This window comes from Coregonus clupeaformis, chromosome 37 (assembly GCF_020615455.1).
Source record: "Coregonus clupeaformis isolate EN_2021a chromosome 37, ASM2061545v1, whole genome shotgun sequence".
In the NCBI taxonomy this organism is placed as follows: Eukaryota; Metazoa; Chordata; class Actinopteri; order Salmoniformes; family Salmonidae; genus Coregonus; species Coregonus clupeaformis.
The window spans coordinates 6,066,441-6,079,045 of NC_059228.1; the positions used below are offsets into that span (position 1 = coordinate 6,066,441).

A 12,605-nucleotide genomic window follows, 5' to 3' on the forward strand; every position below is an offset into this window, starting at 1 on the left:
AACAGGATGCACCTGAGCTCAATTTCGAGTCTCTTAGCAAAGGGTCTGAATAAGGTATGTCTGTTTTTTATTATGTAAAATAAGGTTATGTTTTGGGTTCTGATGGGGTACGACAGTTGAACTAAGATCATGAGGCATTTATAAGGTGTATTCTTTTAAGAATCAATGGGTATACATCCTTAATTTATAAGTCCAAAAATGGATGTAGTAACTAAGGATTCTAGCTTTAATCTTAAGAGTTGCCAGGTGTTTTTAGGTTAAGACATACTGCATAAAAGTATCATGGACGCTATTTAACTTGGATAATCACAGCCAACTTTCTTAGTGTATTTTGACAAGGGTGTAAGGACGTTATGGTGAGATTATTATTCACTAAGCATAGAAAAACATTCAAATGAATTTGACTATTAACTATACCTTTTGTACTCGACTTAAAACACTATTGCAGGATTCCAAACAGCCGTGCTGATGAAGCTGGAAACAATTATCGAGAACCAGGTGGAACTCCTGGCAATTCAGCAACAGCTACTGGAGCGTAGGACCTGCCAGACGAAGTCCTGCATAGACCTTGTAGGACCAAGGAGGAGTTGGAGGACCTCTGCAAGAGTCTTGAGGAGGCTACCACAAGATGGAAAGAGATGGTATGTATCTTAATCTTTGAAAATGTTCCCAGAACTTCCCACAACAATCTGTTGTAAATCACAGTATTCAGGATGATGGGATAACCCGGTGAGGCAGGGAGGCGAGCCCCGAGCAGGTGCCGTCTTTCGGATGGGACATTAAACGGGTGTCCTGACTCTGTGGTCACTAAAGACCCCATGGCACTTATCGTAAGAATAGGGGTGTTAACACCAGTGTCCTGGCTAAATTCCCAATCTGGCCCTCATACCATCATGGCCACCTAATTTACATTTTTACATTTTAGTCATTTAGCAGACACGCTCATCCAGAGCGACTTACAGTTAGTGAGTGCATACATTTTCATACTGGCCCCCCCGTGGGAAACGAACCCACAACCCTGGCGTTGCAAGCGCCATGCTCTACCAACTGAGCTACAGGGGACAATCATCCCCAGCTTCCAATTGGCTCATTCATACCCCCTCCTCGCCCCTGTAACTATTCCCCAGGTTGTTGCTGTAAATGATCAAGTGTGCTCAGTCAACTTACCTTGTAAAATCAGGGTAAAATAAAAAATTCAATAAAAACTGCCACTCAATTGTGTCTGTCATTTTAGATTCATTACTTCCCTTCCTTGGGGGGAAGGGACCTCAAAACCATGGTGCGCAAGGTCCTCTGCAAAATTGAGAGGGAGGAGGGTGAAGCGGTCCTTCCAGGACCTGGTGAGTTGCGGGTTAATAACCAGTAGATTCAATACTAACCTACACTGAGTGTACAAAACATTAAGAACACCTTACTAATATTGAGTTGCACAGGGGGGTGGACCCTTTTGCCTACAGAACAGCCTCAATTAGTCGGGGCAGGGACTCTACAAGGTGTCGAAAGCTTTCCACAGGGATGCTGGCCAAGTTGACTCATATGCTTCCCACAGTTGTGTCAAGTTGGCTGGATGTCCTTTGGGTTGTGGGCTATTCTTGATACACACAGGGAAACTGTTGAGCGTGAAAAACCCAGCTGCGTTGCAGTTCTTGACAGAAACCGGTGCGCCTGGATGGGGCTGTGGCGGTCATGAAATTTTGTCAGCCGGTGATTGTCAAGCAAATAACTGGTAATTGAACGTTAATTAACATAAACATGTTTATCATCTCCTGGCTTCCACGCCTACAAGCCACTGATGCAGAACTTTGGAACATCTACACTTTAAAAAGTATAATAAATCCATTTAATATAGCCTACAGTGGCTTGCGAAAGTATTCACCCCCCTTGGCATTTTTCCTATTTTGTTGCCTTACAACCTGGAATTAAAATTGATTTTTGGGGGGTTTGTTTCATTTGATTTACACAACATGCCTACCACTTTGAAGATGCAAAATATTTTTTTATTGTGAAATGAACAAGCAATAAGACAAAAAAAACGGAAAACTTAAGCGTGCATAACTATTCACCCCCCCAAAGTCAATACTTTGTAGAGCCACCTTTTGCAGAAATTGCAGCTGCAAGTCTCTTGGGGTATTTCTCTATAAGCTTGGCACATCTAGTCACTGGGATTTTTTCCCATTCTTCAAGGCAAAACTGCTCCAGCTCCTTCAAGTTGGATGGGTTCATTCATCTTTAAGTCATGCCACAGATTCTCAATTGGATTGAGGTCTGGGTTTTGACTAGGCCATTCCAAGACATTTAAATGTTTCCCCTTAAACCACTCAAGTGTTGCTTTAGCAGTATGCTTAGGGTCATTGTCCTGCTGGAAGGAGAACCTCCGTCCCAGTCTCAAATCTCTGGAAGACTGAAACAGGTTTCCCTCAAGAATTTCCCTGTATTTAGCGCCATCCATCATTCCTTCAATTCTGACCAGTTTCCCAGTCCCTGCCGATGAAACACATCCCCACAGCATGATGCTGCCACCACCATGCTTCACTGTGGGGATGGTGTTCTCGGGATGATGAGAGGTGTTGGGTTTGCGGCAAGTTTTCCTTGATGGCCAAAAAGCTCAATTTTAGTCTCATCTGACCAGAGTACCTTCTTCCATATGTTTGGGGAGTCTCCAACATGCCTTTTGGCGAACACCAAACGTTTGCTTATTTTTTCTTTAAGCAATGGCTTTTTTCTGGCCACTCTTCCGTAAATCCCAGCTCTGTGGAGTGTACGGCTTAAAGTGGTCCTATGCACAGATATTCCAATCTCCGCTGTGGAGCTTTGCAGCTCCTTCAGGGTTATCTTTGGTCTCTTTGTTGCCTCTCTGATTAATGCCCTCCTTGCCTGGTCCGTGAGTTTTGGTGGGTGGCCCTCTCTTGGCAGGTTTGTTGTGGTGCCATATTCTTTCCATTTTTTAATAATGGATTTAATGGTGCTCTGTGGGATGTTCAAAGTTTCGGATATTTTTTTATAACCCAACCCTGAGCTGTACTTCTCCACAACTTTGTCCCTGACCTGTTTGGAGAGCTCCTTGGTCTTCATGGTGCCGCTTGCTTAGTGGTGTTGCAGACTCTGGGGCCTTTCAGAACCGGTGTGTATATATACTGAGCTCATGTGACAGATCATGTGGCACTTAGATCGCACACAGGTGGACTTTATTTAACAAATCATGTGACTTCTGAAGGTCATTGGTTGCACCAGATCTTATTTAGGGGCTTCATAGCAAAGGGGGTGAATACATATGCACTCACCACTTTTCTGTTATTTATTTTTTAGAATGTTTTGAAAAAAGTTTTTTTTTCATTTCACTTCACCAATTTGGACTATTTTGTGTATGTCCATTACATGAAATCCAAATAAAAATCCATTGAAATTACAGGTTGTAATGCAACGAAATAGGAAAAATGCCAAGGGGGATGAACACTTTTGCAAGGCACTGTACATCACAATAAATCCATTTATTTTAGACAGGTCTAAAGAAACATGATATGAAGAAAATGTAGTCTATTTCAGAAGAACAGAATAGCATACTCTGAGTTGTCCTTATATTAGGCCCTGATATGGCTATGCCATATGTGTCACGTTCGTTGTATAAAGGATTGGACCAAGGTGCAGCGTGGTATGCGTACATAGTCGTTTATTATATAAACACTGACAAAATAACAAAATCCAACAGAACGTGAAGTTCAAAAGGCTAAACATCTAACAAGCCAAACTGAAACAAGATCCCACAACATAGGTAGGCAAAATGGCTACCTAAGTATGATCCCCAATCAGAGACAACGATCGACAGCTGCCTCTGATTGGGAACCACACCCGGCCAACATAGATATACACATACTAGAATTTCACATAGATATTCACATTCTAGATAATACCCATACATATTCACACCCTGACCAAACCAACTAGAGATCTCTATGTCAGGGCGTGACAGTACCCCCCCAAAGGTGCGGACTCCGGCCGCAAAATCTGACTCCTTAAGGGAGGGTCCGGGTGGGCATTTAGCCTCGGTGGCGGCTCCGGCTCCGGGCGCGACATCAACCTTACTGTCCTCTCCTTTTCTGGCTCCCCGTTCTGGACCCCGGCGCGATGCTTCCCCTCTTAGTCCTCCCACGATGCACCAAGCCCTGTCTGGACCCTGGTGTGGGAGGCCCCGACCCTGAAGAGGGGTTGACGTCTGGTTATGGCTCTGCAGTCCTCCCGCGATGCACCAAGTCCTGTCTGGACCCTGGTGTGGGAGAGTAGACAACCGGACCCGGACTAGGCACCGGTGGAGCGGACTGCTCTGGCTCTGGACTGGAGCAGCTGACCGGAGCTGGACTTGGCACCGGTGGAGCGGACTGCTCTGGCACTGGATTGGAGCAGCTGACCGGAGCTGGACTGGACACCGGTGGAGAGTACTGCTCTGGCACTGGAGTGGACCGTACTGGGCTGGTGACACGCACCACTGGTTTGGTGCGAGGAGCAGGCACGGACCGTACCGGGCTGGGGACACGCACCACTGGTTTGGTGCGGGGAGCAGGAATGGGGCGCACCGGACTGGAGACACGCACCACTGGTTTGGTGCGAGGAGCAGGTACGGGGCGCGCCGGGCATGAGACACGCAACACTGGTTTGGTGCGAGGAGCAGGTACGGGCCGTACCGGACTGGAGACACGCACCACTGGTTTGGTGCGAGGAGCAGGAACAACCCGTCCTGGCTGAACGCTCATTTTAGCCTGGCAAGAGCGGGGCGCGGGCACCAAGCGCACTGGGCTGTGAATGCGCACTGGAGATACAGTGCGTATCACAGCATAACAGGGTGCCTGTATGGTCCCACGCTCCTTAACACGAGTGCGGGGAGTTGGCTCTACTCTGAAACCTGGCTCCGCCAGCCTCGCTCTAAGGACTGCGTTCTCCTTTTCTCTAGGGTTAATTCCTCTCTCAGCTCCTCCTGTTGCCTAGCCATGTCTCTCCGTGCATCCACTTACTCCTTCTCCCTGTGGGCCTCCTGCAGTGCCTCCTTCTGAAGGGAGAGCTCCTGCTCGCTCTTCTCTATCAGTCCCCGTAAGGTGGTGGTCAACTCTCGCAGAGTGCTGAGCTGCAGGTCTTTCAGGGCCTCCTGCTGCTTCGCCCACCACCCCTGTCGGGCTTCCTTAGTGATCGGGACCTTTTGAGTCACCGTTTTTTCTCCCTCGCTGTCTCCGTGTGCTCCCAAGGAAGGCGATCCATACCTGCCTGGATCTCTTCCGAAGTCCAGGATCCCTTACCGTCCAAAATATCCTCCCATGTCCATGTTGTTTGCTCTTCCTGTTCACGCTGCTTGGTCCGTTGGTGGTGGGATCTTCTGTCACGTTCGTTGTATAAAGGATTGGACCAAGGTGCAGCGTGGTATGCGTACATAGTCGTTTATTATATAAACACCGACAAAATAACAAAATCCAACAGAACGTGAAGTTCAAAAGGCTAAACATCTAACAAGCCAAACTGAAACAAGATCCCACAACATAGGTAGGCAAAATGGCTACCTAAGTATGATCCCCAATCAGAGACAACGAACGACAGCTGCCTCTGATTGGGAGCACACCCGGCCAACATAGATATACACATTCTAGAATTTCACATAGATATTCACATTCTAGATAATACCCATATATATTCACACCCTGACCAAACCAACTAGAGATCTCTATGTCAGGGCGTGACAATATGGCTGTGGGCTACACTAGTTCATTTAGCAGACTAGATTCGCTTAGAATTCCGTGGCATTTTTTATTATTTTATAGTAGGAAGAATACAATTGAACATAGCTGAATAAAATAGAAAGCATATTTTCTCCAAATTATTTCCAAGGAAGTGTGCAAATGTGTATGTTCTGTATTGAGCGGTTAACAAAGAAACAGGTCCTCCTATGTGCTTAATTTAGAGTTCATTATGCAACTTTAGTTGTAATACAAACATTGGGCTATATGTTTTTTTTTTTAAACATTCTAAGGCTGCATGATGCGACTAATGATGATTTTAAAAAAGTTGCATGAAAAGGCTTGAGCTCTGATTTGTTTCTTGTGCAGGCTGCACACGTATCAGTCGCTCATTCACAATTTGACAAGCACTGGATAATATTCTCATGAGGCCTTGAATTTCCTGGCGGCATCCCCTGTGTGGCGTAATGCTCCCTAAAAAAATCCATACCTTTTGCGGCCAAAATGGCTGCTGTGCTCTTGGACTAAATATAGTAATTATAATTTCCTTCTCCCAGCTGCCGTGCTCCGAAGCACCTCTCACTCACATGGCTTTCTCAGATATCTCAATTCTTATTAGCCAATGCCCATCACGTGATCGGATCCTTCTCACAGGCATCTCTGCTAAGAAGTAGGCTACAAGTGAAGAGAGACACATTGAGGACACTACTGTGTGTGTCCCTTTTATTGAATTCCAAGGCGCATATTAAAGATGTTAGAAGAAATGTCCACATTTAGCCTACTTTTCGTCAGCCAACAAGATGAGTAGGCCTTACAAATAGCAAAAGCACTAGCCTATGTCAAGCTACTATCCCCCATAGTAGAAAGTTAAGCTATTCTATTGGTCAACTTGTCCTTCTGTGCAATAAATAAATATTCCAAACATACTCTGAGACAGTTGTGGGATGCGATAGATCCCAAATTAATACAACCACTAGCATCAAAAAAAACTTTTAAAAGCAATGAGGCTGATGCAACAGTTCAGAATGTTTGGCTTAAAATGTTGAGAAACTATTCGGCTATTTTTTCACATTATAAGCTCAGCAATGCGCACACGGCAGTAGGCTATAAGCTCGAATGTTCCTAAATGCAATCAATCAACTGTTCTCAAAAGTGACTGCAAATGTGATTATGCATGTAATGCTTTATTATAAAGGTTCATTTTTATGGTGAAAATTATCCTCCCAAAACGTGAAACTCACGTGCCGCCTATGTATGCCAGTTAGGCTCTACACTGGTTGTAAAGCGGATTAATGTGCTTAATTTTAAGAAGTTATTTGGTCACTTTAGTTGTGATGCAAACCTTATCAAAACAAAGGCCTATGGGCTAGGCTACATGAGGTGTCTGACTATGATTAGAAAAAGTAACCTTACTGCACATGCTGGGCATCATTCACAAGTGATAATACATCATTCTCAAGTGATACGCTAATATTTTCAACCATCAAACTATTCTTAATTTAATGTTGTCTTTATATATACTAAATAATATGTGTGAAATTAGTTTTGATTTAGAATGGACCATTATCATGCACCTGTCTCGGAACAGGGGCATGGGGGGGGAAAAAATACATGTCACATATGCACATAAAGAGCGAATGGAGGATGCTTTCCCGTGGTGCAAGTGCTGGATTATTATTCATATTATTATTTAAGGTACTGTTTGAAGAGGTAGGGTTTCAGATGTTTTCGGAAGATGGGCAGAGACTCTGCTGTCCTAGCTTCAGGGGGAAGCTGGTTCCACCATTGGTGTGCCAGGACAGAGAAGAGCTTGGAGTGGGCTGAGTGGGAGCTGCCCTCCCATAGGGGTGAGAGGGCCAAGAGCCCTGAGGTGGCAGAACGGAGTGCTCGGGTTGGGGTGTAGGGTTTGAGCATAGCCTGAAGGTAGGGAGGGGCAGTTCCTCTTGCTGTTCCGTAGGTAAGCACCATGATCTTGTAGTGGATGCGAGCTTCAACTGGAAGCCAGTGGAGTGTGCGGAGGAGCGGGAAGGTTGAGAGAACTTGGGAAGGTTGAAAACCAGGCGGGCTGCTGCGTTCTGGATAAGTTGCAGGGGTTTGATGGCACAAACGGGGAGCCCAGCCAATTGTTGCAGTAGTCCAGATGGGAGAGGACAAGTGCCTGGATTAGGACCTGCACCGCTTCCTGTGTGAGGTAGGGTCGTACTCTACGGATGTTATAGAGCATGAACCTGCAGGGAACAACAGGGTGTTGTCCAGGGTCACGCCAAGGTTTTTTGCACTCTGGTAGAGTGACACTGTGGAGTTGTAAACCGTGATGGAGAGGTCTTTGAGCGGGCAGACCTTCCCCGGGAGGAAGAGCAGTTCCGTCTTGTCGAGGTTGAGCTTGAGGTGGTGGGCCGACATCCAAGTTGAGATATCTGCCAGGCGTGTCGCCACCTGGGTGTCAGAAGGGGGGGAAGAAGAAAAGTAGTTGAGTGTCATCCGCATAGCAATGATAGGAGAGACCATGTGAGGATATGACGGAGCCAAGTGACTTGGTGTATAGAGAGAAGAGGAGAGGGCCTAGAACTGAGCCCTGGGGGACACCAGTAGTGAGAGTAAGTGGTGCAGACACAGATCCTCTCCACGTCACCTGGTAGGAGTGGCCTGCCAGGTAGGATGCAATCCAAGATTGTGCATAGCCTGAGATGCCCAGCCCTGAGAGGGTGGAGAAGAGGATCTGGTGATTCATGGTGTCAAAGGCAGCGGATAGATCTAGGAGGATGAGAACCGAGGAGAGAGATTCATCTTTGGCAGGGTGGAGAGCCTCCGTGACACAGAGAAGAGAAGTCTCGGTTGAAGCCTGACTGGTTAGGGTCAAGAAGATCATTCTGAGAGACATAACGAGAGAGTTGATCAGAGACAGCACGTTAAGTGTTTTGGAAAGAAAAGAAAGGGATACAGGTCTGTAGTTTTTGACGTCAGATGAGTCGAGTGTTGGTTTCTTGAGGAGAGGAGCGACTCTGGCCATTTTGAAGTCAGAGGGGACACAGCCAGTGGTCAGGGATGTGTTGATGAGGGAAGTGAGGAATGGGAGAATGTCTCCAGAGATAGTCTGGAGAAGGCAGGAGGGGATGGGTTGAGCGGGCAGGCGGCCAGACCTCACTAGTTGCAGGATTTCATCTGGAGAGAGAGGGGAGAAAGAGGTCAAGGCGTAGGGTAGTTCTGTGTGAGTGAGACCAGTGGACTCAATAAGCTGAGTGAATGAGTAGCGGATGTCATCAACCTTTTTTTCAAAGTGGATGACAAAGTCGTCCGCAGAGAGAGAGAAGGGAGGGGGTGGAGGATTAAGGAGGGAGGAGAAGGTGGAAAACAGTTTACTAGGGTTAGAGGCAGAAGCTTGAACTTTAGAGTGGTAGAAAGTGGCTTTAGCAGCGGATACAGAGGAAGAGAAGGTAGAGAGGAGGGAGTGCAAGGATGATAGGTCCTCCGGAAGTTGAGTTTTCCACCATTTTATCTCAGCTGCCCGCAATGAGTCACTCAGCCATGGAGCAGGAGTGGAGGGGAGGGCCGAGCCGGCCTGGAGGAAAGGGGACAGTGTGAGTCATAGGATGCGTAAAGGGAGGAGATTACGGTCGAAGAGGCAGAATTGGAGACAGAAGGGAGAAGGATTTAGCAGAAGGGAGAAATGGTATGATAGAAGAGGAGAGAGTATTGGGTGAGAGAGAGCGAAGATTGCGATGGCGCATGACTGTCTGAGTAGGGGTTGGAGGAAAGGGAGACAGAAAAGGAAACAAAGTAGTGATCAGAGGCTGGGGGGGGGGGGTGAGGTCAAAAGTGTGAGGTCAAAAGAGGCAAGGAGGGGAAAGAAAGAGTTGGAAAGAAATGAATCGAAGGCAGACGTCAGGAGGTTGAAGTCGCCAAGTACAAAGAGCGGTGAGCCATCGTCAGGAAATGAGCTTATTAAGGTGTCAAGCTCATTGAGGAACTCTCCAAGGGCACCTGGTGGGCAATACATGACAATAATGTTAAGCTTGAGTGGACAAGTGACAGCATGGAATTCAAATGAGGAGATGGACAGGTGAGAGAGGGAGAAAAGAGAAAATCTCCACTTAGGAGAAATGAGTAGACCTGTGCCACCACCGCAACAACTAGATGCTCTCGGACTATAAGAGAAAACATAGTCAGATGAAGAAAGACCAGCAGTGTTCTCTGGGGTGATCCATGTCTCCGTCAGGGCCAAAAAGTGAAGGGACTGAAGGGCAGCATAGGCTGAGATGAACTCTGCATTCTTGACCGCAGATCAGCAGTTCCAAATGCTGCCAGAGACCCGGAATTCCACATGGGTTGTGCGCACAGGGTACACTAAATCAGAAGGGTTGCCGTCTGTAAATCCTACAGGGGGAGGTGCAAACAGGTATAGAAAACACACGCATAGTTGACAAAGCTACAAAAGAGCAAAATGAGATAATCTGTAAATAACCAGGTAAGATACTCAAGTGAGAGAGTGGTGTGGAGCCTCCCTCTCTTTCCTTCCTCGAACAACTCGGCAGAACAGTCTTTGTTTCAGCAGCGGAATTAGCTGCTGCTGCGGAACCAGGGGAAACTGAAGAACTAACAATAATTGCTAATTGCCTAGCAGAGGTGGAGAGCACACCTCCCTGTACGAATTGAAAAGACAGTATTCCTGTTGTAAAGCAAAGCAATGTGCTCTTAATATTAGGAAAGATTAATATAGTAGGACTAGCCTATAGAAAGATGATGGGATCCTCCTCTTTTTAATAGAGGCCATCAAAACTCATTCATAGCCTATAGAAATGTTGCGCAAAATGAGCTCATGGGCTCTCATGAAGTGTTTGATTAAATTTTTGAAAACATTTACATTGATGTCAGAGTAATTAGAGGGACAATAGAGTGCTGAGTACCAGGCAGTTAGCATGTTTGTTAGGCTACTAATGACCATCAGCAGCATCCAAGCTTGGAGAAGCCTAGTTACCGTGACTAAACGGTCACGTGGAATTTGACCGCCGGTATGGCGGTAATACGGTAACCGTAACAGCCCTACGCCTGGCACCTACTACCATACCCCGTTAAAAGGCACTTCAATCTTTTGTCTTGCCCATTCACCCTCTGAATGGCACACATACACAATCCATGTCTCAATTGTCTCAAGGCTTTAAAATCCTTCTTTAACCTGTCTCCCCTCCCCACACCTTCTACACTGATTGAAGTGGATTTAACAAGTGACATCAATAAGGGATCATAGCGTTCACCTGGATTCACCTGGTCAGTATATGTCATGGAAAGAGCAGGTGTTCATAATGTTTTGTACACTCAGTGTATATATCTGTCCAGGGTTACAAAATTCCGGGAACTTTCAATAAATTCCCTGGTTTTCCCGAAATCCCAGTTGGAGGGTCCCCAGAGTCAGAAGGGATTAAGCAGGAAATCCGGAACCCTCCAACCAGGATTTCTGGGAAACCAGGGAATACATTTTTTTGCAACCCTATGTCTGTCTGAATCTTTAGTACTCCTTTTTGTAACTTTGACCACATCATAGCCACGTTGAAATCCACATAACCCAAGTTATCTTGACCTATTGCTTTTCTTAAATGATAGGCTACATCACTATATCTTTTTTTTTTACTGAAAGTCATAGAAAGATAATATTTTCTGTTGCTTTTCTCTCATTTGTCCCTACAATCCTGACTCTATAACTCCCCTTCTGTATGTTGTTACTATAGGAGCGTGCCAACTTAACTTCAAAAAAGTTAAGAATACTGAAGTGGAGGAGGTCATTGGAGCCCTACTGAAGATGGCGCCCCACCGAAATGGAGGGAAGAAACAGAAACGGGTTTGGTTTCACAATACAGAACAAAAACTGAGCTAAGCTGTACTGGGCTGGTGTAGTTGCACATTGAACACAGTTGTAACATCAGTCCTAGGGTTCTAATTAGCGACTTGATACCTGGTTTACCAATAGACTGTTTTTGACGCACCTCTCCATCTCCTTCATGACTCCTCCTTTCATCAAACGAGATTTGCCTTTCCTCCTTATCCTGCTGGTCTAGCAAATGGTTTAACTTGTTCAGATAAAAATTAAAGGACCAGCACTCACTTGATAGGATTTGCAGTTAAAGCTTCGTGTTTATTTTCTTAAATTCAAAGTAGCAGGATAAAGACTTCCCCTCCTTGATCCTTTGATTGCAGAATTTGATGCATCACAACCAATGTCACTGCTACACAGAAAGTAATCATCCTCAGTGCGCTTTCTGCGCTGTGCAGTTTTCTTGAATCCCGACCACAGACTGTCAAAATGGCACCAACAGTCAGTGACAATTATTTGGCCCAAGTGGTGACTGTCTTTCCCGTTCAGGGTTCTGCTGAGGTCCTGCTCCCAGTCTGCTTTCTGACCAATACAGCATTTTCTCTCTCATCACCTTTGTGTGTATGTGACATTATTTGTGTTATGTCCTGGTTCTCTACCTCAGGGGTTCAGCTCCAGACCCACATTAGGAATTACAGTGGGGGAAAAAAGTATTTAGTCAGCCACCAATTGTGCAAGTTCTCCCACTTAAAAATATGAGAGAGGCCTGTAATTTTCATCATAGGTACACGTCAACTATGACAGACAAAATGAGGAGGAGAAAAAAAAATCCAGAAAATCACATTGTAGGATTTTTAATGAATTTATTTGCAAATGATGGTGGAAAATAAGTATTTGGTCAATGACAAAAGTTTCTCAATACTTTGTTATATACCCTTTGTTGGCAATGACACAGGTCAAACGTTTTCTGTAAGTCTTCACAAGGTTTTCACACACTGTTGCTGGTATTTTGGCCCATTCCTCCATGCAGATCTCCTCTAGAGCAATGATGTTTTGGGGCTGTCGCTGGGCAACACGGACTTTCA

General features: G+C 45.7%; 1 long non-coding RNA gene across 1 annotated transcript; it reads left to right on the forward strand.

Moving 5' to 3' along the window:
* Nucleotides 1-335: 335 nt before the first annotated feature.
* Nucleotides 336-12,208, forward strand: LOC121553740. The gene is made up of 3 exons (XR_005997571.1): nucleotides 336-641; nucleotides 1,235-1,340; nucleotides 11,438-12,208. It is a non-coding gene; the product is annotated as an uncharacterized LOC121553740 (long non-coding RNA).
* The last annotated feature ends 397 nt before the right edge of the window (nucleotides 12,209-12,605 follow it).